The sequence below is a fragment of the Danio rerio genome, chromosome 6 (assembly GCF_052040795.2).
Source record: "Danio rerio strain M-AB ecotype USA chromosome 6, GRCz13ab, whole genome shotgun sequence".
Classification (NCBI taxonomy): domain Eukaryota; kingdom Metazoa; phylum Chordata; class Actinopteri; order Cypriniformes; family Danionidae; genus Danio; species Danio rerio.
The window spans coordinates 45,934,054-45,961,035 of record NC_141026.1 but is presented as its reverse complement, the minus strand read 5'-3'; the positions used below and the strand labels follow the sequence as shown (position 1 = coordinate 45,961,035).

At 35.6% G+C, this 26,982-nt stretch overlaps 1 protein-coding gene across 35 annotated transcripts in view; it reads left to right on the top strand.

Moving 5' to 3' along the window:
• foxp1b (forkhead box P1b) overlaps positions 1 to 26,982 on the top strand; it is a 289,418-nt gene that overhangs the window by 41,322 nt on the left and 221,114 nt on the right. For 26 of the 35 annotated variants that reach the window (XR_015492852.1, XR_015492847.1, XR_015492853.1 and 23 more), the window contains 1 exon segment: positions 17,683 to 17,722. The exons of the other annotated variants lie outside the window; for them this stretch is intronic. The gene's annotated coding sequence lies outside the window, so the exon portion shown is untranslated. 35 annotated transcript variants of the gene reach the window in all.

The window sequence follows — 26,982 nt, the reverse complement described above, 5'->3', positions numbered from 1 at the left end:
ACAATTCACCTATACCACATGTCTTTAGACTGTGGGGGAAACCGGAGCAATTGGAGGAAACCCACGAAAACACGGGAAGAACATGAGAACTCCACACAGGAACTGCAACTGACCCAGCTGAGGCTTCTTGCTGTGAGATGATCATGCTATCCACTGCGCCACTGTGATGCCCAGAATAAGCTTATTTTAAAACATTAAAAAATTGTACCGACCCCAAACTTTTGACCGGTAGTGTATGTACATTACCACATATTTAATTAAACAATGCCTCATTCCACAGCTAGTGCTTCTTCCCATACCGATAAACTTCCTGTCAGCTGTTATTGTGACTTTTATATGGTTCCTTTTACAGCATCAATGTTTTATGTAATTTAAAATACAACCAGTTAAATAAAGCATTCATTTAGTTGTTTAAGTGTTAAACAAGATGAAAAGACTTTTCCAGGCATATGTCGTCAGGATCACCATGCGAGCACAGAAACTCCATTGAATATACTGGGGTAAAATAAATGTTTTTTTTTTAAAGACATGGTGTGGATTTGTTTTATTTATTTATTGCAGTGCTTCTTGTATATATCAAGACCCACCTTATATTGTATGTCAATCAGGCAATGGAGATCATTGATTTTTAAAGAAAACAGACCTTAAATGCGTCAATTTTGTAACGGCATACAGTTCACCAGAAGCATTTGACCCAGGTTTGACCCAAACCTTAATGTTATCAGTCATATGAGGAAATAAAGTAATGCATATTATTTTAGTATTTATTTTTACCTGCAGTGTCTTGCCTTAAAATAATCTATTGTAGATTATTTAGAACAGTGTGTTGTAGTATAGTGAACATGTCTGCTTTTTTGAGATATGAAAAAAGCTAATCATAGACCAAGTGACCTGTTCTTTGACATTAAAATTCTTCATCTAATCATATAAGGTTAATGGCCTTAATGAGGCCTAAAAACGCAATGAGACATCGGATCTACTTTTTATTCACGGATCGCTTGTCTAAATAGGAGAAGTGGCGCACTGACCGTTTAGCCTTGTGCTAATGACGAATGCTGAGGAGTTTGAGCTGAGAGAGCAGACTTTGGTAATGCTGAATACACTGAACATCACAAAAGCTTTAGTAAAGAAATCTGGTACTTTGGGTCGAGATGTTAAAATGTGTCCTTGTTAAGTGACTTTGTTTTCTTGTGTGGATGAAGTTCCCTGTTTGATGTTGTGTCTAATTTGGTAGATATTTGTGGGTTTAATTGGATGCTGTATTTAATAAGGAATGGTCTCTGCGTCTTCTACTTGTACACAAGTTCAAGAGATTATGCAGTAAGATGTTATGCTTTCAGAACAGATAATTTAAATGAAATGTTTGGAGAGAAAATAATTATTTATTAGTGAAATTGTATGTAATTCACGACTAATGTAAATATGTTTTGCTATAATGGGTAAAAGATGGATAAACCCAAACCATTGGGTTAAATTTTTGCATTACATTTTTAACTCGATAGTTGGATTTATTTAAATTTTACCCCAAATTTGGGTTGAAACAAACCAGCTTTTTTAGAGTCTACAATAAGTATTTGCTGATAGAATTGTGTTAAAATACACAACGATGCATGTGAATAAAGCTAAATTTCCCTAGCTGTAATCCATAATAATGACTTTTGTACAGCAGTCCCGCAACATACTTTCACATCTGTTAGCATTGTTGAGCATTTTACAGTGTCTGCTATAATGTTAATGTAGTTTTCGTGTAGATGAATATGGCGACTGTGTAAATGCACAGTACAGTTATGAGCTTTATGCCATAAATATATTGTTATGATAACATGATATTGTTGCCTTCAGTGGTTTCCTGAAGGCAAATGCCAAAAAATAACTCAACTGGAATAGCTTCTGCAGTCGCCATTGTCAATCCCATAGGATGTAAGTGATCGCGATGACATATGATGACGTGTGCAGGTGTTGTAGTGCTCTCCCATTTCTTAGGGGTAAATTTTAAAGCTCTTCCTCTTCACACTGTTTAGGGGCCAAGGGGAAAGGGGTAGGGGAAAAATACATTTGGGATTGGGCCTTAAACAGTTACATTTAACCATTTTTGATTCCATTTAGCCAATCTCCAATCTCATGTATCAACGCTGCGTATGCACAAAAACTTTGTGTACGCCAGATTTCACGCTCACGTTTGGATTTACTAACGATGAAATAAACGTGAGTGTGCGTTGGTCCACGCCAACGTCATGCCTGGCGTACGTGCATTTCTTGTGTGTGTTTGTTTTATTTCCATTGGCGACTCCTAGAGGCAATTATGTTAAATTGCACACTACAAAGTATCTTTGACCTGTGCAATGGCAGCTGTATGGGACGGGATCATCCGCATGTCTAGCAGGTATATAAGGTTTCCATACCATACAGTTGACCAGCCAAACATTAAAGCTCAATTAGCAGCGATCGCCGGTTTACCCAATCTAGCGTATCGACTGCACGTACATTGCTAAAGGCACCATCTGAAGATGAATTTGCATACGTAAATCGGAAACATATCCATTTAATAAATGTGCAAATAATATGTGAAGCTCAAATGCGCTTAACATAATACACCTATTAATGATTCCTACTTGTATTCCTCGTGATGAAGAGTAGGCAAAATATGATATGTAGTGGGGGAAAGAAGAATGAGTTAATCAGACGCTGGATTCGAACAGAGTTCATGATCGAACGTGTCAAAACATATTGCCATGTGCTTTACAACCCCGCCACTCATGCTGCTTTTTGACACTCTCTTTAGTTATGTTGTCCGTGTCAATCAAACGATGATGGATGGGAATCGCTCGACTAGCTCATTCCAACGAGCTGTACTATTTGCACTTAGCCTAAATAGACATTACAAAATTTTACACCTTTACATCGGAACATTTGTTTTTTATTTTACTCACAGTGCGATGTTCAGACCCAACTGCGTTAACCACGTCAACTAATCTCTCCTACTCTTTTTTTATTTTTATTTTTATTTTTTTTATTTATTAATTCCGGAGGACAAACTTGCAAATAACAGTTTTTCTCTGGTCTACCTCCGAAAGCAGCACCTCCAATTCACATTCTGTTCGATTTTTCTCTTTTTTGCTTGCTTTTGCAAATACTTTTTTTGTTTGGATTTTGCCAAAGTAGAGTCATTACCATATTTATTAGGGGAAGGAGGCAGGGTGGGGTTTTGCACTCGTGCACGTGCGCTTAATTGACGTTAATTCGAATGTACAAAGAGCATATGCATGGGATTCTGCGTACGCAGTGTTTCATATATCTGATTTTTTTTATAGTGTACGCACATTTACAGCTTTGTGTATGCAATGTTTTAGTATGAATTCAGCACAAGTCTTCGTACATGAGGCCCCTGGTCTGGCGTGAGCACTTTTTACCTAGCTTAGCATAGGTCATTGAATCGAATTAGACCATTAGCATTTTGCTCAAAAATGACCAAGGACTTTTGATACTCATATTCATTCATACATTTTCTTTATGGCTTAGTCCCTTTATTAATCAGGGGCAGCAGATGCCCTTCATGCTGCAACCCAACACTGGGAAACACCCATACACACTATTTCACACACATACACTACGGCCAATTTAGCCTACTCAATTCACCTGCACCACATGTCTTTGGACTCTGGGGAAAACCAAAACACCCGGAGGAAACCCACACGCACACACAGGGAGAACATGCAAACTCCACACAGAAATGCCAGTTGACCCAGCCGAGACTCGAACCAGCAACCTTCTTTTTTGTGAGGCTGATACTTTTACTAATATTTTACTTCTATTTAAATCTTGAATCTTGAAACTTGCTACTTTCTAGGTCAATATGACTAGGAACTATACTCATCTCTGGCCTAACAGTTAAGGAGTTTTGCTGCCATACATGACTGCAGCAGGTGCAATGATATTAACCGGTACCCAGCTAGTTAACTGTGCAAGCAGGTGGTAATGTTGGTTATTATGACAAAGTATACATCGGGCGAAAATAGCAACTTCTCAATTTTCGTCAGTTTAAATACATGGTGTAAATAAAATGTTATGCTTTAAATCAGTGGTGGGTGAACTCGGTCCTGGAGGGATGGTGTCCTGCACAGTTTAGGTCCAACACTAATCTAATACACATGAACCTGCTAATCAGTGTCTGTTCAAGATTACTAGAAATGAGTGATTAGAGTTGGAACTAAGCTGTGCAGGAAACCAGCCCTCCAGGACCGAGTTTGCCCACCCCTGTTTTAAATGGGAAAATGTATGCTCTTTGGTCATTTTAGAATAAGATGCTAATGGTCTAATACAATTCAATGATCTATGCTAAGCTATTTAACTCCAGGGGACTTGTAAATGAGTGTTTTAACTTGATTATGTAAGCATGTGTATTTAGTATTGTAAATATATATGCACAATATACACACATACACGCTCGTGTATGTTTATATTTAATATTTTACTTATTTTTTTGCTTTTTTATTTTGAAATGTCCACTAAGAAGTGATGCACAGAAAGGGGATCAACAGCTTGCAAAATGACACCAACTTTAAATCGGCCAATATATCAGAGCATGTGCGCTAACCGCTAGGCTACTGCTCCACCAGAGAGCTTGATGTAGCTGACGTGTTCATGCCTGTCCCCTGGAGAGCAGCAACAGGAATCTGTCCATTAAATCAGTCTCTGAAAACACTAGTGTACACTAGGCCAGAGGGGACAGCAGCAGTAAATCTGTGAAAGTAGATCTAGACCTGACAAACATGTGCCGAGCTGAGAAACACAAACAAACAACAGGCCTGTTTGTCTCCTAGTTGGGCTACAGAAATACACACAAACATACACCCACACTCACACACACTCTACAGCTTATCCTTCCTGAGTAGAGTTGTAGCATTTCTGTCTTGTGGCTCTTCAGTTTCGTCTCTTGTAAACACACTTCATGTTTTGCTGTTTTGGAGTTCATTATCTAACAGACCAAATAGTTGGTCAATACAGTCCATTCTCTATTGATGCATTTATATATGTGTGCTGTATGCAGAAAACAGTCTCTTTGTGAACTTGGTATAAACAGCCGTGTCGATAAACCCATAGACAAGCTACAGTAGTCTAAAATCTGCCACTGATTTTTTTCCCCTGCCTCTTAAAAAAAATAATGTTAACGCCGCATTGTAAAAGAGACTGATGATCTATGTGGCAGATTGATCAGCGGGTAGAGACCCCATTATCTCTTTCCGTGTTAATTACAGTGTGCTCAGCTTGCGTGTCAAAAGACGGATAACTGACGAAGGTGAAAGACCTTATTTATGCATTCGTACTCGGCTGGCGGCAGCTTTCCCCTCTCTGCCTTTTTTTCCGCCTTCTCAGCGCTGTGTATTTATCGTCCAGTAATATTACACTGTCAAAGACGATCATCTCTGCGGAGATATTATTCGCTATCATCACCTTCACAGGCGTCCATTTGGACCTGCTTGCGCTCAGGTTACAGACTCTTCTTCTGCAGGCCGAGTGGCTGAGCAAATTTGCGCAGGGATTTTGGGTCGTCCCCTGGGACCCCAGAAAGGTAATTCAGGTTACGTAAATCAATATGTGGGCAGCCCAGTCATACCACAACGCAGAGACATGGCACCGGTCTTGGAATGCCCTGACGTTTTGTGGGTTTTAGTGGGGTCACATTTTGCTAACGGAAAAACAAAAGCAGAAAAAAAAACTTAAAAGAGGAGATTTCAGTCTCTGGCACTCAGATGCAGTCGATACTCACCTGAATTGTTTTGAAGCAGTAGTGCAGCCAGAAATCAATCCAAGATGTATGTTGGTGACTTTTTTTTCTTTTCTTTTTTTTTCTTCTTCTTCAGAAATGTGTAGAAGATTTTTAGCTTAAATTCATTGATGTTAAAATGCAAGTAACTTTGATAGTCAAAAAGGTACATAGGGAAATCTTGATGCACCCGTCTACTGGTGAAACATTGAACACTGACAAAAATTTCAGTCACAGCATGCAAATGCCTTAGTAGTTAATTAAACTAAACTAAACTTTTTTTTAAATAAATCAAAATAGTTCTATTTTATTTACTGCAATACATGTTGTAATAAAACATTTTACAGCTGTACAAACAAACTGCATATTTTAAAAATCTGAATTTACATAACAGTATGTCTATACAAGGTACTGCAAGTTGAATTTGTTTTTGCAATGATTTACAAAATAATTTGCATTATTTTACTTTTTTTTTTTTTTACAATAAACAAGTCAAAGACATTTATTTTCTTGGAATTAACCAAACTATGTAGTGACTTTTTTTTGTAGTGAAACGATAAATTTTTTCTTTTTAGTGACAAATTTTTTATTGCATGTTGTGATATTTAATGTAATTTTTGTGTAGCTGCATTTGTTTTATGTTGACTTTGTGTCAAAAACAACTTTTTCCCTGTACATTTTGTATTATATTTTTTTAGTGCTGATTTGTTCTTTGAAATTAGTCCTTTTATATCTAAACAAACCTTAGTCTCGAAACACATCTCAAGTTTTTTTCTTTCTTTTTTTTTTTTAAACAAGTGCTGTTTTGTTTTTTGAAATTAGTCATGTTACATCTAAACAAACCCTAGTCTTAAATTATATCTAAAAAAAGAAACTCAATAAGGCTTGGCTTTGCTAACATTTATTGCGGTAACAATTTTTTAAAAGCTTATTTGTGTTTTCTTTTTTTTTTAACAAGTTCTGTTTTGTATTTTGAAATTAGTCCCGTTACAAACAACCTTCGTCTCAAAACATATCTAAAAAAGAAAAGTTAGTGTTTGGCTCTGCTAGCATTTATTGTGGTAACACTTTTTTTTTGTTTTTTTATTTTTAACGTGCATGTTCATAACCTTTGTTTGTTGAGGTCTAACAGTCACGTCGGTCAGACCTTACACTGAAATCGTGCAATGTGTTTATTGTTTGCGCTGAGTACCTACAGGCCCCTTCTTCTCAAACAGACAGCAGTGAAACCCCCATGAAGGGACTTTTCAACCCAGAGTTACAGATCTTTTTTTTTCTCCTTTTTTTTTCTTTCTTCTTATCGCAGAGCATGTGGTGTGAGAGGTAAAATCATCTTTACGAAACCACAGGAAAGAATGCTCTGATGTCTGTCAAACCTGCAATCCTTCGTCTACATCTCACCAGAAACACACTTTTATGAACCCCTCACATGCACGCTCTCTCGCTCTCCCTTTCAAAACCATTTATGCATTTCATCACTTCCTGTCTGTTGACCAGACTGAAGCAGCTTTCTGAAAGTCTGTGTGGAGTCAAGCCTGAGAAACCCAATTTGTAAAAAAAAAAAAAAGAAAAATATGTAGATATGTGTTTGGTTTTCTTTGTCAGGCTGTCTTGTACTGCATGTATTTAGCATTGTGCAAGGTGGATGTCATTGTTTTGTCTTTCATGCGATGATAGTTTTATCTTCTATTACCGCTCCACATTGGTATGATTGGTATTTTGGTATTTTGTGTGTTTTACAAAGGAACGTATTTATTTTATGTCTGTTGAAATTTTTGTGTATTGGAGTTGTGTGGGTGCAAGAGATTGACCTCATACCAAAATTTTTGATGACTGATTTGATAACAGAGCATCACCTGCTGGACAGGCACAGAAAATAGACTTTTACGTATAGTAGAGACTAAACATTCAATTATAGTTATGCAAAATTGTTTCACACCATATTTGGACAGTGTCTGGGTTGATTTTAGCTCAGTTCCTCTCTTCAACCCTATTTTCCAACTGATTTGAGTTGAAGCTTGTTTTTGTTTCCAAGTAAAATACAAAATGCTACTTCATTTCTCTAAATTGCAGCCCTGTTGTGATATCTGTTTATATCTCACAATTAAAGGTGTGCAGTAATTGTTCATGTTAATAGCATAATTGTTATTTTAACAATTTGCAAGCTGACAATATAGAGTGTCACTTGCTTTGCAAAAACAAGCAAAACTCATCTTCAGCTAGATAGATAAATAGAATGCATCTATAATTGTTATTCATGCCATGAGTTAATAATAAAAAAGGAGTTGTTATAGAAAAAATAAGCTCAGAAGTTAGGGGAAAACATTTAGAAATTATGTTTTTGTTAACAGCGCACTCTTTCTTTCTTAAAGATGGCTTATATTTACATGTATTCTACAACTAAAATAGCAATAGTGGACTACATGACTGTATGTGTGTTGACTCTTAATGTGTGTAATGTTTGTTTATAAAGTGAAATTGCCCAACTACCGGCTTGATATGCATAATATAATGTTTTTAGTGTTGTTTTGACAGGGCTGTCTATACTTGAAACTTTCTCAAGTTTTGTTTTTAAAAAACTTAACTAAACCAACAAATAAAAACAAATTGGTGCTGAAAAAAAACTGGATGCACAGAAGCTGAAACTACAAATGCTTTGCAAATAAATGTTATTATTGTATTACATTTTATAATACATTTAAAGACTTAAAAATTTTAACTCCATGATGTCAATTATACTGATTAAAAAAATAAATAAAAACAAAACGAGTCGAAGCATCAGTTTAGCAGCATTGTCATGACAGCACAGTGGCATAATTGCAAGCAGCAGAAACAAGTATACTACATAAAAGTCCTGACGGAGCATTAATTAAGTGGACTTGGCGTTACGGTGCAGTTCATGCATGGATATGTATACATTAGCAGAAAATTACAGCTTTATTTTGCATTTTGACTCTAGCGCACATGCAAGATAGTTTATAATGCGTTTTGTTTCTCTTGCACTTTGGTCTATGCAGCAACAAGCCAATTAAATGAATGAGTTTTGTAGCGCAGCTCTTTCCACATCTGGTTTGAAAGCCGCTTCACTCTGTACAGTGACTCTGGCTGGAGGAAGAGTGAAACCAGCACACTGAACACTTCTGGGCAATGTGGCACAGCATAGCCTTTTATTTGGCTCATATTTTAACCCATTTTTCTTGTTCGATCGAAACATTTTTGGGTGTCAATTTTCAGCAGCCAAAAGTTTGCCTTTACCCTAAAAAAAAAACAGCCATTGATAAAAATAGTAAATTATTTTACCATTCATTAACATTAATTGTGTGGACAAAAGCTATATATCTATTTATTTAGTATGTTCAACAGAACAAGGTAATAATTCGCACAGGTTTGAAACAAAATTTATGGTGAGTAAATGACTGAATAACATTTTTTTCTCACCAAAATGTATGATCTCACTAATCAGGCACTCAGTTTGAAAATTTTTAAAACTGAACAATTTTGTTAAAACATAGAACTTAAACTTAAATGTCTGTCTGCTTGCTGGTATTATGGTAGAGTTTAAGCTTTGATGGATTGCATCTGACAAAGTAAAATGTAGAAGAAGGTCCAGTGGGGCCAAAAATGGTCATAATCTGAACAGATGCCACCTCACATGTCACTCAAGCATTTACACGGCTCCCCCACAAACCACCATCCATCCCCAGTGTATTCAGATGCAGCATGTATTAAAAACACTCACACTCACCTCTTATCAGATTACCATGCCTTATGATTGGCCTTCCATTGGCCTCTTTATTTAATAGAAGGTTCCTTTCTTCTTTGAGATGCCATAGAGTGTTACATCACTGCGCTTGAGTCCTGTTATCTATGTTGAGGCCTGTTCTTGTAATGGGCTTTATTGATCTAAACAACATCAGGCTGGCCGTGATGTTATTAAGGTGAAGATAACTTCACTGTAACTTCCACTCAAACAATGTATTAGTGTTTTATTGGGTTTAAATAACTTTGGCTTTTAGACGCTAATGCAGCCGGTTAGTCACCCCGCTCTTTTATGGCTGCAGGATCTTAATAAAGCTTTCCTCTTTACATCCTGCTGTGTGTTTGTGTGTTTGTGTGTGAGGGAGAGAGAGGACAAGAGATGCCAAGTGCTTGCTGGGAAGTATCTGCGCCTTCAGTAAACAGCAGGAACTCTAAATAATCGGAGTAATTATGCGTTGGTGGTATCTGTATTAAGCACTGCATTATGGATGGCACCGACCCGGACCTTTAAACTCCATTTGCAATGTTGCCTTTTTTTTCTTTTGTCAAATTAACATATGTTGTAAGAATTATTTGTGGTTTTGGAGTCATTTATTAACTGCATTTCGTGGTGAACTTTTTAAATGGATGGTCGGATGTGTTTTTTCTTTTTTTTGTCTTCCAAGGGCACACTGAATCCAATATTTATGAAATAACGATCCCATTCATCTGCAGGCATATTTTCTGTGGGAAATTTAATTTGCAGCTATTTAAAGCCATGCTTTTGGTAATGAATTATTTTGTCATCCTGCCTCTGATGAGATTCATCTTTAATAACTGTAACAATTATTTTATTAAAAAAAGAGGAGCCATGCATTATGGCTATCTCAGCAAGGTCTAGAGCGAGCGAGGATTCTCATTAGGAGGGTATTATTACCCCTGCTGGGCTTTCATTCACACTACCCAATTTAAATTACATTATATGTCAACAATGCTCGCATTAAATTTAAGCAGTCATATTTACCAATTTTTCCCTCTCTCTCGCTGCATACTAGTGACACATTTAGATGTATTAAAAAGATAAAACACAGTTCTGGATCTGATAGTATGGCTTATTGAACGTTTACCTCAGTGCTGACTTTTAATAATGCAATAATATTGAATTTGTATGCCAGTTTTTTTATATTAAATGTTTTGAAGGCTCATACTGTTGCAAACTTTTCAAACACGGGGAAAAGAAAAAACGTTTCTGTTGATCTGTCAAACCACATAAAAATGCACTAACTATCATTTTTAACACTTTAGCAACCACCTAACAAGAGTTCAAATCTGACAACCCCATAGAATCTGCTGATAACACCATAGGCTCTTTTCACACCCAATATTGAGTTGCATTATCTATTATTGCAAATTACCAGTTGAGATGCATTACCATTCCCACCTGGTAATAACATATAGCATTTACGTCATTTTTAAAAACATGTATAAATGTTGTCTGCATTTAAACAAATTGAACAAATATACTAACTTTAAGTGACTTTATGAATACATTTATTTTTATCCAAAGGACCTGGTATTTTCATTATAAAATAAGAGTAAGTCTGATCATGTGGTGTTTTGGAGACTGAAATTGCATTATTGTATTCTGCTTAGCCAAACTTCAAGTAATTAACAGCACTTCGTTTGTTTTTGTACATGAAATAAAGAGTCAACCTTTACTTCACCAGTGAAATACACACATTTTTGGGTTAATATGCAGAGACTTGGTCAATAGTGGCTATTTAAACATATTAAACAGTCTCCAATTCCACCACATCCCAAAGGTGCTCTATTGGATTGAGATCTGGTGACTGTGGAGGTCATTTGAGTGCAGTGAACCCATTGTCATGTTCAAGAAACCAGTCTGAGATGATTCGCACTTTATGACATGGCGCATTATCCTGCTGAAAGTAGCCATCAGAAGATGGGTACACTGTGGTCATAGAGGGATGGACATGGTCAGCAACAATCCTCAAGTAGGCTGTGGCCGTGACACAATGCTCAATTGGTACTAATATCAGCCTAAACTGTTGGTTCAAAGGGAGAATGGATCTGTGCTTTCATGCTGTTGAAGCCATATTCTGACCCTACCATTCAAATGTTGCTGCAGAAATCGAGATTTATCAGACCAGACAACATTTTTCCAATCTTCTATCATGCAATTTTGGTGAGCCTGTGTGAATTGTATCCTCAGTTTCTTGTTGTTAACTGACTGGAGAGGCACCTGGTGTGGTCTTCTCCTGCTTCTCCTGCTCCTCCATCCGGCTCAAGGTTTGATGTGTTGTGTGTTTAGAGATGCTCTTCTATATAAATTGGTTGTAATGAGTGGTTATTTAAGTTAATGGTCCCTTTCTATCAGCTCGAACCAGTCTGGCCATTCTCCACTGACCTCTGGTATCAAGAAGGCATTTGCGCCCACAACTGCCACTCACTGTAAACTAGAGATTTGATGATTGTTGAATCCAAGTAGATCAGCAGTTTCTGATCTACTTTCAGTTTCAGACCAGCCCGTCTGGCACCAACAATAATGCAATGTTCAAAGAGACAATCATGTCCTTTAAATCACCTTTCTTCCCCATTCTGATGCTCCGTTTGAACTGCAGCAGATTGTCTTGATCTTGTCTACATGCCTAAATGCAGTGAGTTGCTGTCATGTGATTGGCTGATTAGAAATTTGTGTTAACGAGCAGTTGGACAGCTGTACCTATATAAGTGGCCGGTGAGTGTATGTTTAATGCAAATATTTTAAATGTAGCTATGCATCAATGTATGCACGTAATTATATTGTATCAAATGGTTAATGCTTAGTAGTCAAAAACATCTAATTAAATGTGACCGACTAACGCAGTATCAACTTTTTTTTTTTGAGAATACATCTGAAGAAACATCTGTTTAAAGGGGCTTTTTGACGGAAACTGATCTAAAGGTGCATCAAGACAAAAATCACAGCTGTGCACAAAAAAAGCCTTTTTGCATATTAAAGTCTCTGCCAGCATTACTGTATGACAAATGCTGCAATTTCTGTTCTCCAGAATCTCAGGGAAGTTGGGACATGTCAATCGGAAACAAATAAGGTGTAATATCTATTTTAATGCTTCCCCTGTTTTTTTGTTTTTTTGTGTCTGTTTTTGTGCTGATGTCTTTAAAACATTCCACTGCATATGGAACCATCTGTGAACATGGAAACCAAATTTTGTAGTTCTGTTCCGCATTTTACCACAGCACACTGTACACAAACAAAATGTTTATGGCTCACTGAGCTGATCCTATCCTGGCCCGAGACAGAAGCGAAATTGCTGAATGTGAGGTAATCGGTTATTTCAGTTTGACCACTTCCTTAAACTCCTGCTATTACTCATAGTTATGGGTTTCCAAATAAAACCTCTGACTCTCCTGTAGGTACAATGAATTTTCGTTCTCGTAAATCGAATATTTATCTGGACTTCTAGGGTAAAGTAGACATTATGATTATATTTACCTGTAAATTGCAGCATCAGGGTGAAGACTTTTTTTCCCCTCAGGGTTTTCACCTTTCATTGATAGGACAGTAAAGAGTATAGACAGGAAAGTGAGGGGAGCAGAGAGAGGGAAAGGATCGGCATAGGACCTCGATCGAACTCTGGTCAAGACTCACAATGAACACCGAAGTGCCATGTGTCAACACAATACCCACTATGCCATTGGTGCCAACAGGAGGAAGGCTTTTTGATGTAGTGACAGCGCGGCTTTTTCTATTAATCATTCTTCTGTGTCTTTTGCATAGCTCAAGCATCAATTGAATAATTATGCATTCTTAGAATAAGGCTGAGATCATTTAATAGTGTATTTACCTTTTAAACAAAAATTGCTAAAAAAAAAAAAAAAGTTATGGAATTAGTTGTTAATTTTTCTGTGGGAAAGAAAAACTAAATGAAGCAAATAAACCAAAGGAAATTGAGAGAATGCATAAGCTGTGACATTGTATTGTACAAATTGTGTTCATATACAAGTCTACACTTTTTCCTGAAGCCTCTGGGCAATAAGTGAGCACCGCCTTGTGGTACCATAAAAATCAGCACTTTCCAGAACCTTTTGGTTAACTGTTACTTGGTGGTGGAATGATCTGCCCAATCGCAAGTGGATTGCTGAACTAGTGGCAGCATTTATACAATTTAGAGCAGGGGCATACAATCTGTATTGGTATTTATTGACCAAACACCATTGTCAATAACGATTTAAAAAAAAAAGTTTGGTATGAAGTCTATAGTTTTATTAAAATGTGCCTGCTGTGCATGTACCTTGAAAGCAGTGCCAACAAGCTTAGGGTGTTTGTCATTTCCAATAAAGTAAGCGATGTGCACATGGTGTGCAAGTGGCGCACACATGATGCGCGTGCATTTTCCAGCTAAACCTAGATAGAAAAACATCTGAACTTTTCCGTATGCTGCATGCGCACCACAATTAATGTAAACTAATCAATCTGCATCACACTTTGTAATAAAAAATATACACATTTCAGTAATAACGATAGACTAATTTCTGCATCCAAGCACTGCAGTGCTTTTTACTTTTTTCATAAACTTGGATCGGAGCTGTTTGTCATTCTCTGAGTAAACAGTAGATTGTCGCCTAGATACAGTAGGATGCCAGGGAGTGTGAGCGCAAAGCACATTGAAAATGGTGAAGGAATCCACACACTCTTGCTTTTCATATGTGTGTTATTGGTTGCGTCATTGTCACTTCAGGTCAGAAAAAACAACACATGCAAAAATAAGTGCCATGGCTAGCAGCAGTGGAGAGATTGTAAATAATAAAAAAAAGATGTAAGGATGTAGCCAGAGTGGCTTTTTGGTTTCTTTTGTTGTGCATCCCAGCCACTAGTACTACATCTAAAAGATTTTTTTAGCATAGGGCCAATGTAGTCATCCAACTTCACTATTTGTAATGTTGCAATATGTATTTGATTAATGATGATTAGTTGCTTTACTTGAAAGCTCAAGATTTGATTATGATAATTTCTTTGTGCAAGTACTTTGAGTATTGGCTCTATACAATGAGTCACTTGGTAGTTTCTTTATTTGTACAGTAAGTTGCTTTAGACAATATACATATATTGGTTGGTATAAATGAAAATATCATTTTTTGTTTAGTGGGAAACTGTGTAGATGGGGCATACTTTAAATATATTAACAAGACTTTATTGTACTTTTTACATTAAACATTTTGAATCTACCTGCCTGTGAGTTATAGCTTAAGATTAATAATGGATTGTTCTGCAGGATAAAAGGTATGAATAATATCACCATGTTTAAGCTGTTTTTGAGCAAACACATACATATTGAGATAATGTATTAAATTCCAGCTTTTAGGTTTCTTTGTGCATTTTTTAATTACCCCATTGGTGATTTGTCATGTTTTCAAGCATATTGTTTTACTATACGTTCATATATTTTTTACTGAAAAGCAAGTAAAAAGTGTGCTCAAGCACAATGTTAGCAGAATTGTGTGAATGTATCTTGACACTCAGCACAGGTAAACGCTGTCCATTCTTTTACCATGATCCATCAGATTTATGGTAATCTGCTTAATTTAACTACCTCTTCCAACATATTACAGTACTCGTTTAACCCTTTTTTCCGCTTCTTCAAGGACAAACGATGAACGTGATGGCAGATCTCTGTGCTACAGTCCCTGAGCTCTCCTGAAACAGCAGATCCTTTTTCAGCACCAGCTGTTCTTCCAGATAAACTCTGCTGCGTGCTCACAGATTCTCTTAATATGATTCCGTAGGGTCGGGCTCAGGAGAATAGACGCAAAACAAGCGTGCCAGGAGAAAGAGAGCGTTGAATTTTTCATCAGCAGGCCCTGGTAGTGCCGCAGCACTTTTTTAGCAGGCGGCCGGCTCATTCATGAGCAGATGTTCAGCGCAGGTCCAAGCTGCAGTTAGCATGAACTCTGCTGCCCTCTCAGCCGTTGGCTGCAAGGACGTTGGCAGCGACCCCGGCATCTGAGAATTCATTTCGGCAAAAAGCGTTGAGCGCCGCTTCGCCCAGACCCCTTTTTTTAGCCATTCTGCCCAGCCCAGGAGCCGGCCAGGAATGGAGGAGGGCTTTTCTTTTGACAGGCCATCAGTCTTCGCTCTGACACTGATGAAAGACTCGCCCAGGTCAACTCAGGGGACGGGCCCCAAAAATTCCTGAAGACAATTTTGCTCAAGTTTATCATTAATTTCTTTATGACGCCCTCTGTATGAAAATAAGCCACCTGGCAGGAAAACTAAAACAAAAAACAAAAGCGGCCTTTTTTCCTCTGGTGAAGGTACCCTTGAAACAGGGAATTGTTATATCAGATTAGCGCAGGTGGTTTAGGGGAACGCGTTGGTCAGGCTGGTTGCTACGCTAAAGCCCAGCTGCTGCGCTGGTTAGCCAGGTGGTTTGGTTACCACGATGACCTCAATACACCCCAAGAGACTCCAATAACAACCAATACAGATGAAGCATTATCGTGTTTCATTTACATAACACTGTACGTCTGTGTAGCCTATTCCCGTTAAACGCCAAACTGGCATATGTTCTACACTGAAAGTGTGAAATGTTTTTCTTCTCTTTCGCAGCACCGCGTGTAAAGCTGTAATTGAGGGATGATGAGGTTTTTAGTCTTCTTTTTTTTTTTCTCCCTTCAAGCACTTGTTTCTTCAGCACGTCTCCTACTTCACACTATCTAATTGGCCGTTTTCAGGTTGGGTTTATGAGAGCAAAACTAATTAGTGTTTCTAAATTCAGAGAGCAAGAAAGAGGGAGGAAGAAAAAAAAAGGAAAACATGGTTGAATGGATTGTTCTGGTTTCCTCTCTGGTGTCAAGCTCATAACAATGAAATAAAGAGTCTAATCACTTTCAAACTGCTGTTTTTTTTTTTTTTTTTAAACCACCACTGAATGTCACTTTCTCTCCTGGCATTTTGTTTGGCACGATCACAGGTCCGGGAATAAAATGAGCGCTTGCTCTTTTTACTAACTTTTTCCTTTGTGATTCGTGGGAAGGAGCAAAAAGAAAAAAAAAAGGCAACATAAAAACAATGCGCATGTTTTTAGGTGGGGTCATTTCTTCTTTTGATTCGGAATGTCCTGGTGAAAGACGGGGGAGGGCGGAGAGTTTACAGTAGCGTTGACTTTTCGCCTGTTACCTTTATTCAGAGAGCTCCAGCTGCAGCGCGCCCTCAGGAAGGCCAAACACACACACACACACACACACACGATGTGAAAGAAAGCCCTGTTTGAGTTGGCACACGCAACTTTTGCTGCCTCTGCAAGAAAGACACCAGCGGCGGCTGCGCTGGCCGGGCGGCCTGTCGTTCTCCTAATCAGGATGTGCCTTTTCCACCTCTCTCAGGAAACACATTTGTGCCTCTCCCTCCCCTCAGCGGCAGGGAGAAAGTCGGCGAAGATGAGTGACAGAATCAGCGTCCGGAGGGGATTGGGCTAATCTGAGTTTAGTAGCACTCCCTCAACACCTCACCCTCCCAGCCTCCACTGGGCCTTCATTTATATTGAATAAAAAAGTTTATAGGTCAGTTTAACAATGTGCCGTAAAACTCACACTATTTTTATTTTTCCACCTCGCCGCCGGAGGGATTCGCGTGGAGAGGGCCAGTAATTAAGAAGCTGTGAATCCAGGGTTAGGGAGGAAGAGTGTTTAAATGCAATTAGAGCATCCGCTTGAATCAATTTGAACCCAATTACAGTTTTCTTGAATGTGCTATTATTTGTTTAATCAAGGGAATTTTGCCCTTTTAAGATGCTAAAAATGTAACGCCAGATTATTTAAGCCCTGTGCGAAAATAAACTTGATGGAAGTAAGTGATGAACAATTGTTTCAAAGTGACCTCTCTCCCTAGTTACCTTGTTCTTCTTCGGCTGGAAAGAAAACTCCATTTGATTTGTCTGGAGATAAAGCTATCACAATATCGGCTGGATAATTAGCACGCAATCTACATCAGTGATTTTTGGGGAACTGGATATGGAGCAGCAGTCTCTGATGATTCAAAGTTTCAGCAGATTTCCTCATTTCTCTCACTGATGTGTGCTGTTTTTCTTCTTCTTCTTCTTCTTCTTCTTCTCTCTCTTCTGTCTGGCCTCTCTTTCTACCTGCTGTCTGCTTTGCAGGCAGGAGAGTGCAGCGCTCCAGCCGTGTGGATGCTGAATGGTATGTCTTTTCACACTTTTAACTGTGAATGAGTGTGTGTGTTTGAAATGACATCTTCTAAAATGACTCTTCCAAATGAATGTCATTGCAACAGATAACACACTATTATACCAAGTGGCATTTTCAAGCGAATGCTGTTTGCAAAACTACCCTTTTTAAATGTTAAATATTTTGAAAGCTGTTTTTGCGTAACTGCTTTAAAGCCAAAAAGTCCCAAATTCAACATATTAGATATATTTAGCTCATATGCAAGTACATTAAGAACAGTATAAAAGTATTTTATAAACATTTATTCTCTTATTTCTAATATTAAAATGTATATTTAATTCATGTAATACTTTATTAAATGTTTTAGCTGTAATTTCTATTTAAATAATTTTAGGTTTATTAGATATTTGTTTATTTGTTTGATTGTTTTTTTTTAAAAAATGCCTTTTATTTATTTAGTTAATTAATTTGTTTGTTTGTGTAACTAGATTTAATATTTAATTTCTAATGTCTAATTTTTATACGGTTGATGTAATATTTATCTGTCTATTTATTTATTCAATTAGGATTTTTTGTACTTATTTAAAATAAATGCTATTTATTCTTTTAGTTATTTATTTAATTAGTTTGTGTAACTAGATTTATTTTAATTTCTAATGTAATATTTATTATACAGTGTATGCAATATTTATTTATTTATTATTTATTAATTTAGTAATTGTGCTTCTTTAAAATAAATTATATTTATTTAGTTAGTTATTAATTTAGTTTGTTTGTTTGCGTAACTAGATTTACTATTTAATTTCTAATGTAATATATTATTCAGTGGATTTAATGTTTATTTATTTATTAATTTGATATTTATTAATTTAGTTATTGTGCATATTTAAAATAAATGCTATTTATTTATATAGTTATTAATTTAGTTAATTAATTTGTCAGTTTGTGTTACTAGATTTACTATTTAATTTCTAAGGTAATATATTTATTATACAGTGAATGCAGTATTTATTTATTTATTTAATTAATTATTTATTATAATTTTAGTAATTGTGCTTATTTAAAACAAAATTATATATATTTACTTAGTTATTAATTTAGCTTTTGTTTGTGTAAATAGATTCACCATTTATTTTCTAATGTAATATATTATTATACAGTGGATGCAATATTTATTTATTTAGTAATTGTTGTGCTTATTTCAAATAAATGCTATTTATTTGTTTTACTTATTTAATTTGTTTGTGTAACTAGATTTACAATTTAATTTCTAATATAATATATTGTAGTGATGCAATATTTTTTATTATTTATTTTTTTATTTAGTAATTGTTGTGCTAGTTTAAAATAAATTATATTTATTTATTTAGTTTGTTATTAATTTAGTTAATAACTAGATTTACTATTTAAAATCAAATTTAGCATATTTATTATACAGTTGATGTAATATTTATCTATTTATTCAATTATTTATTGTTGTGCTTATTTAAATTGAATGCCATTTATGTAGTGAAGTTAGTTAGTTTGTTTTTAGCTAGATTTAATATTTAATTTATAATGTAATACATTTATTATACAATTGATTTAATTTTTTTATTTATTTATTTACTTTTTCATTTATTTACATTTATTAATTTAGTAATTGTTGTGCTTATTTAAATAAATGCCATTTATTTATGTAGTTATTAATTTTGTTTGTTAGTTTGTTTGCTTGTGTAACTCATTTAGTAATTGTACTTATATAAAATAAATGACAACTAGGTAAGTATTTATGCACAAAACAAATCTGTTGATACTCGCAAACGTCAACATGCTAATGTCAGTTTTAAGACTGCAGAGAGTTTGAGAGTTGTGCAGTGACAGTCATTTTTGATCCATGTCTCTCACGGCCTTCACTTCCTGTGTGCTGTGTAAACACAACAAACTAACCATGACACTGCCCACATGTCACAATGCCCTACTTGTTTACAGTAAGCATTCATATATATTCATGACCTTCAGTCACAAAAACCCTTCCTTTGCACTGAATTGCATCCCATATGCACCCTTATAAGCATATTGTCACTGCAACAAATGATAAGCAGATACAGATTTGGAAAAAAAAAAAATGCTGAAAAAAAAAAAATAATAATAAATTAATTAATTAATTATAACTTAGACTTGTCATAGCATTTATATACAGCAACTCTGCAACAAATGCTTCTTTTATACTCAGTTGTCAGTCGCTTAGGATAAAAGCATCTCCTAAATGAGTAAATGTAAATTTATATTCAAAGCAAATCTAAATATTCCGCTTCTATCATATTTTAATCTGTTTCTATACATGCATTGTGAGTTTAATGGAGCTCCTGTAAAAACAAATGTACTCCTTCGAGCCCATACAGGCGACGTTTTAGAGAAGCGCTTTTAACAGTTACGCCTGCTTGCAAAACTGTGTACGTTACAGATTGATAGTAAATGGAAAACATGAATGTAAATTGTGTCATTTGATAATGTAAATGGAGAGCAGAGCTATTTTCCCCCACCCCCGTAAAGAAATCAGCCCTATTTACATAGTCAGTTGTGCTTATGAGACTTATGGAAATCAATCTCTTGTCATTTTCCAACTACACAATTTCACGTTAGTTCAGAGATCACCGATTTGAAAGTCAATACGGTGACATTGGCTCCGCTCCGTGTTGCTGACATGAATTAATCATAACAAACAAAACAACACGCTCCTCCAACCAACTTTCAGATGAGTTGTAATGCATTAATCCTTCCCATTGCATGCGAATGAACACGAGATGCACGGCAATTTCCTGTTGAATATTGATCTGTCTGGGTGTTTTAAGGAAATTTAGCTCTTGTGAAAGTCCAAAGTTTTGGCCATCTGAGTTAAAAAGCACTCCAAAATACGTTCGAGTGCAGGTTATTATTTAGTTATTCAGATTTATTTCCAGAACCGAGTGCGAAAGCAGGTGCATCGGAGCTTATCCATTAAAGTGTACTTTGCAAGGTCCGGCTTTAAAGTGGCCGGCAAGGCAACTGCGACAAGAGTTATTGAAGAGGGTCTTCGCTTAAACGTCTTGCACATGGTTTACCACTTTCTTTAAAAGCACTTTTAGGACTCATAATTGCTACTTACATGTTGCAGATGGGTTATGACTAATGAGAGGACTACATTTATGAGCACATGAAAGCTCTCCTCGCTGTTGAATTTAACCTTTCTAATATTGACTAATTATTTGGGTTAGGAAAGATCTTAAGGCAGACCGCAGTACTTTAATACATTCCATTAGTTACATTAGTCGACACCTTTCAGAGCCTTTCTACCTCATTTTTTATGTCTTTTTTTTAATGACGTATTTGATGGCAGCTTGTACAGAATATGATATGTAATAATTTTACTGTGCTGGGATAAATGTTTAAAAATACATTTTTAATGTTTTCTGTGTTGCTTTTTTTAAAAAAAAAATTATTTACTATTTATTTATATATTATATTATGATTTATTTATTTATTTACAAACAAAACAAAATACAGTCAGATTCTGCCAGGTAAGAAAACAAATATATATATATATATATATATATATATATATATATATATATATATATATATATATATATATATATGCATCATGCATAACAGTAGAAAGCATATTATTAAATATCAAAATATAAATATCTAAAACTGAAGTTAATAATATAACATATAAAATGTAAAATATAAGAAAACAAAACAAAATCAATCAGTGGTATGGAATGACAATGATAGTAATGTAATAATAGCAATAATGGCAGCAACTACAATAATAATAAAATGGTAATGACATAAATAATGAGAGTAAAAAAGACAACAACAACAACAACAACAACAACAACAATAATAATAATAATAATAATACTAATAATAATAACAATGCCCCATTCACACTAGCATGACCTTGTAGCTGCCTGTTGCTTTGGGTTGCGACCTGCTGCAAACGCAGGTCTGTGTAGGTCTACAGCACAGAGAATACAAACCGCCTCTGAGCGAGCTGAGAGAGGATCACGTGAGCTCTACTGGTTCTCCTATTTGCTGTCGCTCAAGAAAGTTGATCTTTATTTTCATAAAGTTGAAAAATACTTGGTCGCCAGTGGTTGTTGTCGCTCGCGTAGACCGAGGTTACTGGAAGTCACTCACTCTACGTTAAAATGAACGATCGTTTTGCCGATTTGAGTTGCTCGTATCATGAATGAGCTTGACGCCACAAACTACTACTACTGAAACTTCTACTACTGCTACTGTTACAGCAACTGCTGCTACAACAACAGCTACAACTACTGTTACTACAGCGACTGCTATTACAGCAATTATTACTACTACTATTATTATTATTACAATGACCATTACTGCAACTACTACTACTACAGCAATTATCACTACTACTACTATTATTACAATGACCATGACTACAACAACAACAAAAACAACAACAACTATTCAATACAATTTTATTTGTATAGCGCTTTTACAATGTAGATTGTGTCAAAGCAGCCTCTCATAGAAGATCATAGTAAACTGAAACAGGGTAGTTCAGTTTTCAGTGTTTAAGCTCAGTTCAGTTTAGCTCCCTTCAGTGTGGTTTAATAATCACTACTGAGAGTCCAAACACTGAAGAGTAATCGCAGCTCTACAGATCCCGAACCATGCAAGCCAGTGGTGACAGCGGCAAGGAAAAAAAAAACTTCACCAATTGGCAAAAGTGAAGAATTAAAAAAATCATGAGAGAAACCAGGCTCAGTTGGGGACGACCATTTCTCCTATGACCAAACGTCTTGTGCAGAGATGCAGTCTAGGCGCCGGAGGCTGGAGAATGCTGAACCTTAGCGAAGACTCGTTTGTCCCTGGAGCATCACAGGAATCGGAATCATGCTCTCCACTACTACTACAGCAGTTTTTACAACTACCACTACTATTACAATGACCATTACTACAACAACTACTACTACTACTACTGTTACTACAACTACTACTACTACAAATACTACTATTGCAACAACCATTACAACAGCAACAATTACTACTACTATTACTGTGACTACAGCGACTACTACCATAGCAATTATTACTACTACCAGTAGTAATTTTTATTTTCCTGATTGCTGACAAAGGAACAGCAAAACGGTAAATGAAGATCTGATTTTGCCATTTTATGTTGCTTTGAACTTTTTTTTATTTATTCAATTTGAGGTCATTTACATTATACTCATAAAAAAACTTGGTAGGCTTTTAAAAATAGACACAACTTAAACCTTAAACAACAACAACAACAAAAAAAGTATTCCTTTGTTATGTTCCGCCCCCAGCTTCCTGTGTAAATAGGAAATACCTCAGCAAAGGAAAGAAAAACAAGACTTTTCGTTAAAGAATCATGCAAACAACTTTGCCATAATAGAAAGCGAGCAGAAAATTGGACCTGCACTTTGTGGTTTGTGCTGCGAATGTGACTTTGGTTTCACATATACAGAGTATTATTGTTTTCAGTTTTTCGATCCTCTGTTTTGTCATCACTAAGACATTATAATACTCTACACAATGGAGTGAAAAAATTCAAATACTAGTTACTAAAGCAATGTTTTCAAGTGAGAAACAAAGGCTTTTGATAAGCTGTTAAAACTGTCATTTGAATCCGAGGTGGAAGTTTTTCCCTCACACAAAAGATTTTCTAACTGGTTGTTTTTATTTTTAATTTATACATGCTGTCAAACATCACAATGGTCTGATGCATCATAACAGTGGTGATATGTCTTCAATCCAATGTACACTTGATCAATTTTAAAATAATATTTTATTCCTAACTGTTGGGTTGTTTTATATTTTTACTGTATGTAAAAGTGCAAGTGAGCTGTTTAAATCATTAGCAAAGTCTTTCTGTTTACACACTCAAACAGAAATCCCTCTCTATTTGCTATTTTTAAAACTTTTAATTTGAAACCTTTACATTTAATTAACAGTATTATCTAATTTATCTAATTTTCAATTATCATTCTATCTTGTTCTTTAGTAGTTTTTAGACTAAACTATAGAACAATCCAGTCTGTTGACACACTGGAGAAAAACTTGACATTACGATAAATAAGCTAATTTCGAGACGAGCACGTGATCACAGCTGGTTCCGCCTTAGCTAACACTCAATGCACCAATCAGATAAAACCTTATCCACTATAAATAACCTATGAGTTTCTCACTTCAGTTATCTTCATCTTGAAGATCTTGGTGTTTCCTCTCACCCATCAAAGACATGCGACAAAAGTGAATTAAACAATCCAAATAGGCACCATAGATTAACTCTTAGTCAGCTATATGTCTCTTATAACAATTCCTACTCATCTATATCCATACCAAACGGGTAGTTCTCGAGACCTACATGAGCTCAAACTCCCCTCTCCCTCTTCTATCGGGAGGGAGCTCTGGGCTTGAGGATCTTCTGAGCTCAGGGCTCTCTCATGGGACAGCATGCCGAACACTCTTTATCAATCATCAGCTGAATTCAAGTGTGAACTCTTGAAATTCTTTTTTTATGATTATATATTGCAATTTTAATATAATTTCATCAGATGACTTGAGTAGCTCTATTTGGAAATCGTTTATAATTTTATCATTTATGCCAATAAAAATAAAATACAGATGAAAACAATAGAACAAAGATAGTTAAACAGCGCTTCATAGTTTTCAGAGGACTCTGACAGCAGTGAGATTCAGAAACGCAATAATCAAATGTAGATTATCATTGTATAGTCTTAATTGTATTAATAATTATCTTGAATAAGCAACATATTTAATGAATAGTCTTCCTTAAAATGAAAATTCAGAATTTATTGTGCCCAAATGGTTTGAATTTGCTTGAAATAATACAGTCACAGGGCTTAAATATACATTCAAATGTGTTTTACACTATATTAGAACCTATTAGATTCTGTCAATATTTATTAATCTCAACATATCATTGCAGATTCTGTGATGTCATTATTGCAGATACACACATTGTGATATCGATGCTGAAACAATATATTGTGCAGCCCACACACATGCACACAAACACACCTATTTTTATGGGGACTTCCCATAGATGTAATTATATTTATACTGTGCAAACTGTATATTCTCTTCACAACACTCACATTCAACTCTCACAGGAAACAATCTGCATTTTACATGTTCAAAATACTTCTTTCTGTTTGTGTTTTATGAGCCATTTTCCTTTATGGAGCCAAAATAAATGTTCCCACAAAATCAAAATGTTCTGGTATTTCTATATTTGTGGAGACTAAACATAAGGAATACAAGGCACACACATCCACAGACACGTACACTTACATATACACACACAGGCAATATCATAGTGTCCAGCATGGTGACATAAGGGTCAATCCCATCTGTCATCCTCCTCTCCTTCTGTTGGCTGGTGTGATACGTCCAGAGCGCTTCAGCCCAGGCTGTTTGTGGCCTGTCTGTGTTTGTAAATACACAGACGGGAGGACGCGGGTGCCGCTTGAGGTCATGGCCGCCTCGCGGAGCCTCCAAACCCAATGTGACAAGCAACAGATGAGTCACAGCACCCCGAATATAAAGAAGCCGACAGTTCCTCTCTCTTTCCCCTCGGGTCACTTGAAGATTAGTGACACCTTCGCTGGCATCCTATAGGCCTCTGCCAAGGCTGCCATCTCATCCTCTTCTTGCCTTTTTCTGTTTATCTTTCTGTTTCTTGCCCAATCATATTCGCAGTTTCACTCTCTTTTAAAATGCTGGCTGCTTCTTTCTGTGTCGACTGAACACAAGGCAGACTTCTTTGGATCATTTTGTATAAATGGGTGATTCCTTTTGCAAGTCTGCATGAAATCAAAATTTTAAATAATTATTTTGCTTACACACATTGTTCTTGTCAGAGTTAATTCATAAAGTAATCTACTGAAACAAGTGCTTGTTTTGATCATATTTTAATACAATTTACCACTTTGCTGCCTTTAACTGTTAGTTTGGTTAAAGTGAAAGATAAGTGGAGTGCAAAAATAAAATCCTGCCCCCTACTAAATATTTGACTTCAGTTGGAATTAATCAAATTGAAATAAGTCAGCAGCAACTTCCAGTTCACATGGACTTATTTATTTATTTATTTTTTTAATTTTCTTGTTTTTGAGTGTTTCTTTTGCTCCCCAAACATATTTATCCGAGGTTATCATACCTTCAGAATCTTTTACCATCCCATGTCTACAAAGCAGTGCTGATAGTTGTTCAATCTAATGTAACCTTGATATATTAAAAAAATAATATTTTATTCCTAACTGTTGGATTGTTTTATATTTTTACTGAATGTAAATGTGCAAGTGAGCTGATTAAAACATTAACAAAGTCTTTCTGTTTACACACTCAAACAGAAATCGCTTTCTATTCACTATTTTTAAAACTTTTAATTTAAAATTTTGCATTTAATTAACAGTATTAACTAATTTATTTTGTTTTCAATGACCATTTTATCTTGTTCTTTAGTAGTTTTTAGATTAAACTCCAGTCTGTTTACACACTGGGGCTGCATGATATTGGAAAAAAACTGACAATATGATAAATAAACAAATATCGAGAGGAGCATGTTTATGATTGATCACAGCTAGTCCCGCATTAGCTAACACATGATGCACCAATCAGATTAATCCCCCTACTTAATATTCCAATTCAGTTGGAATTACTCAAATACAATAAAAGTCAGCAGTAACTTCCGGTTTATGTGGACTTTAATTTTTATTATTTTTATTTTTTTAAGTTTTTAATTAATATATTTATTTTTTTGTTTTTGAATGTTTCTTTTGCTCCCCAAACATATTTATCCAATGTTATATACCTTCAAAATCCTATACCGGCCCATGCCTATATAGCAGTGCTTATAGGTATTCCAATGTAATCTTGATATATTTAAAATAATATTTTATTCCAAACTGTTGGATGATTGTTTTGGACTTTTTCATACAATGAAAATATAAGTAAGCTAAATAAATTATTAGTGAAGTCTTTTCTTTTACACACTCAAACAGAAATCACTTTCTATTCACTATTTTCAAAACTCCCCAAACATATTTATTTTTATGAAGTACAGTAAAACTAGTAATATTATAAAACTGTATAATTTACATTTCAGTGTTCAATTATTTGTCTTTCAAAAACACAGCAATAGGCAGATTTGCTCAAATTATACTTTTGTTTCTTGGAAAAAGTGAATAATTTTCTAACAAATTGTGCATGATAGGAAATAA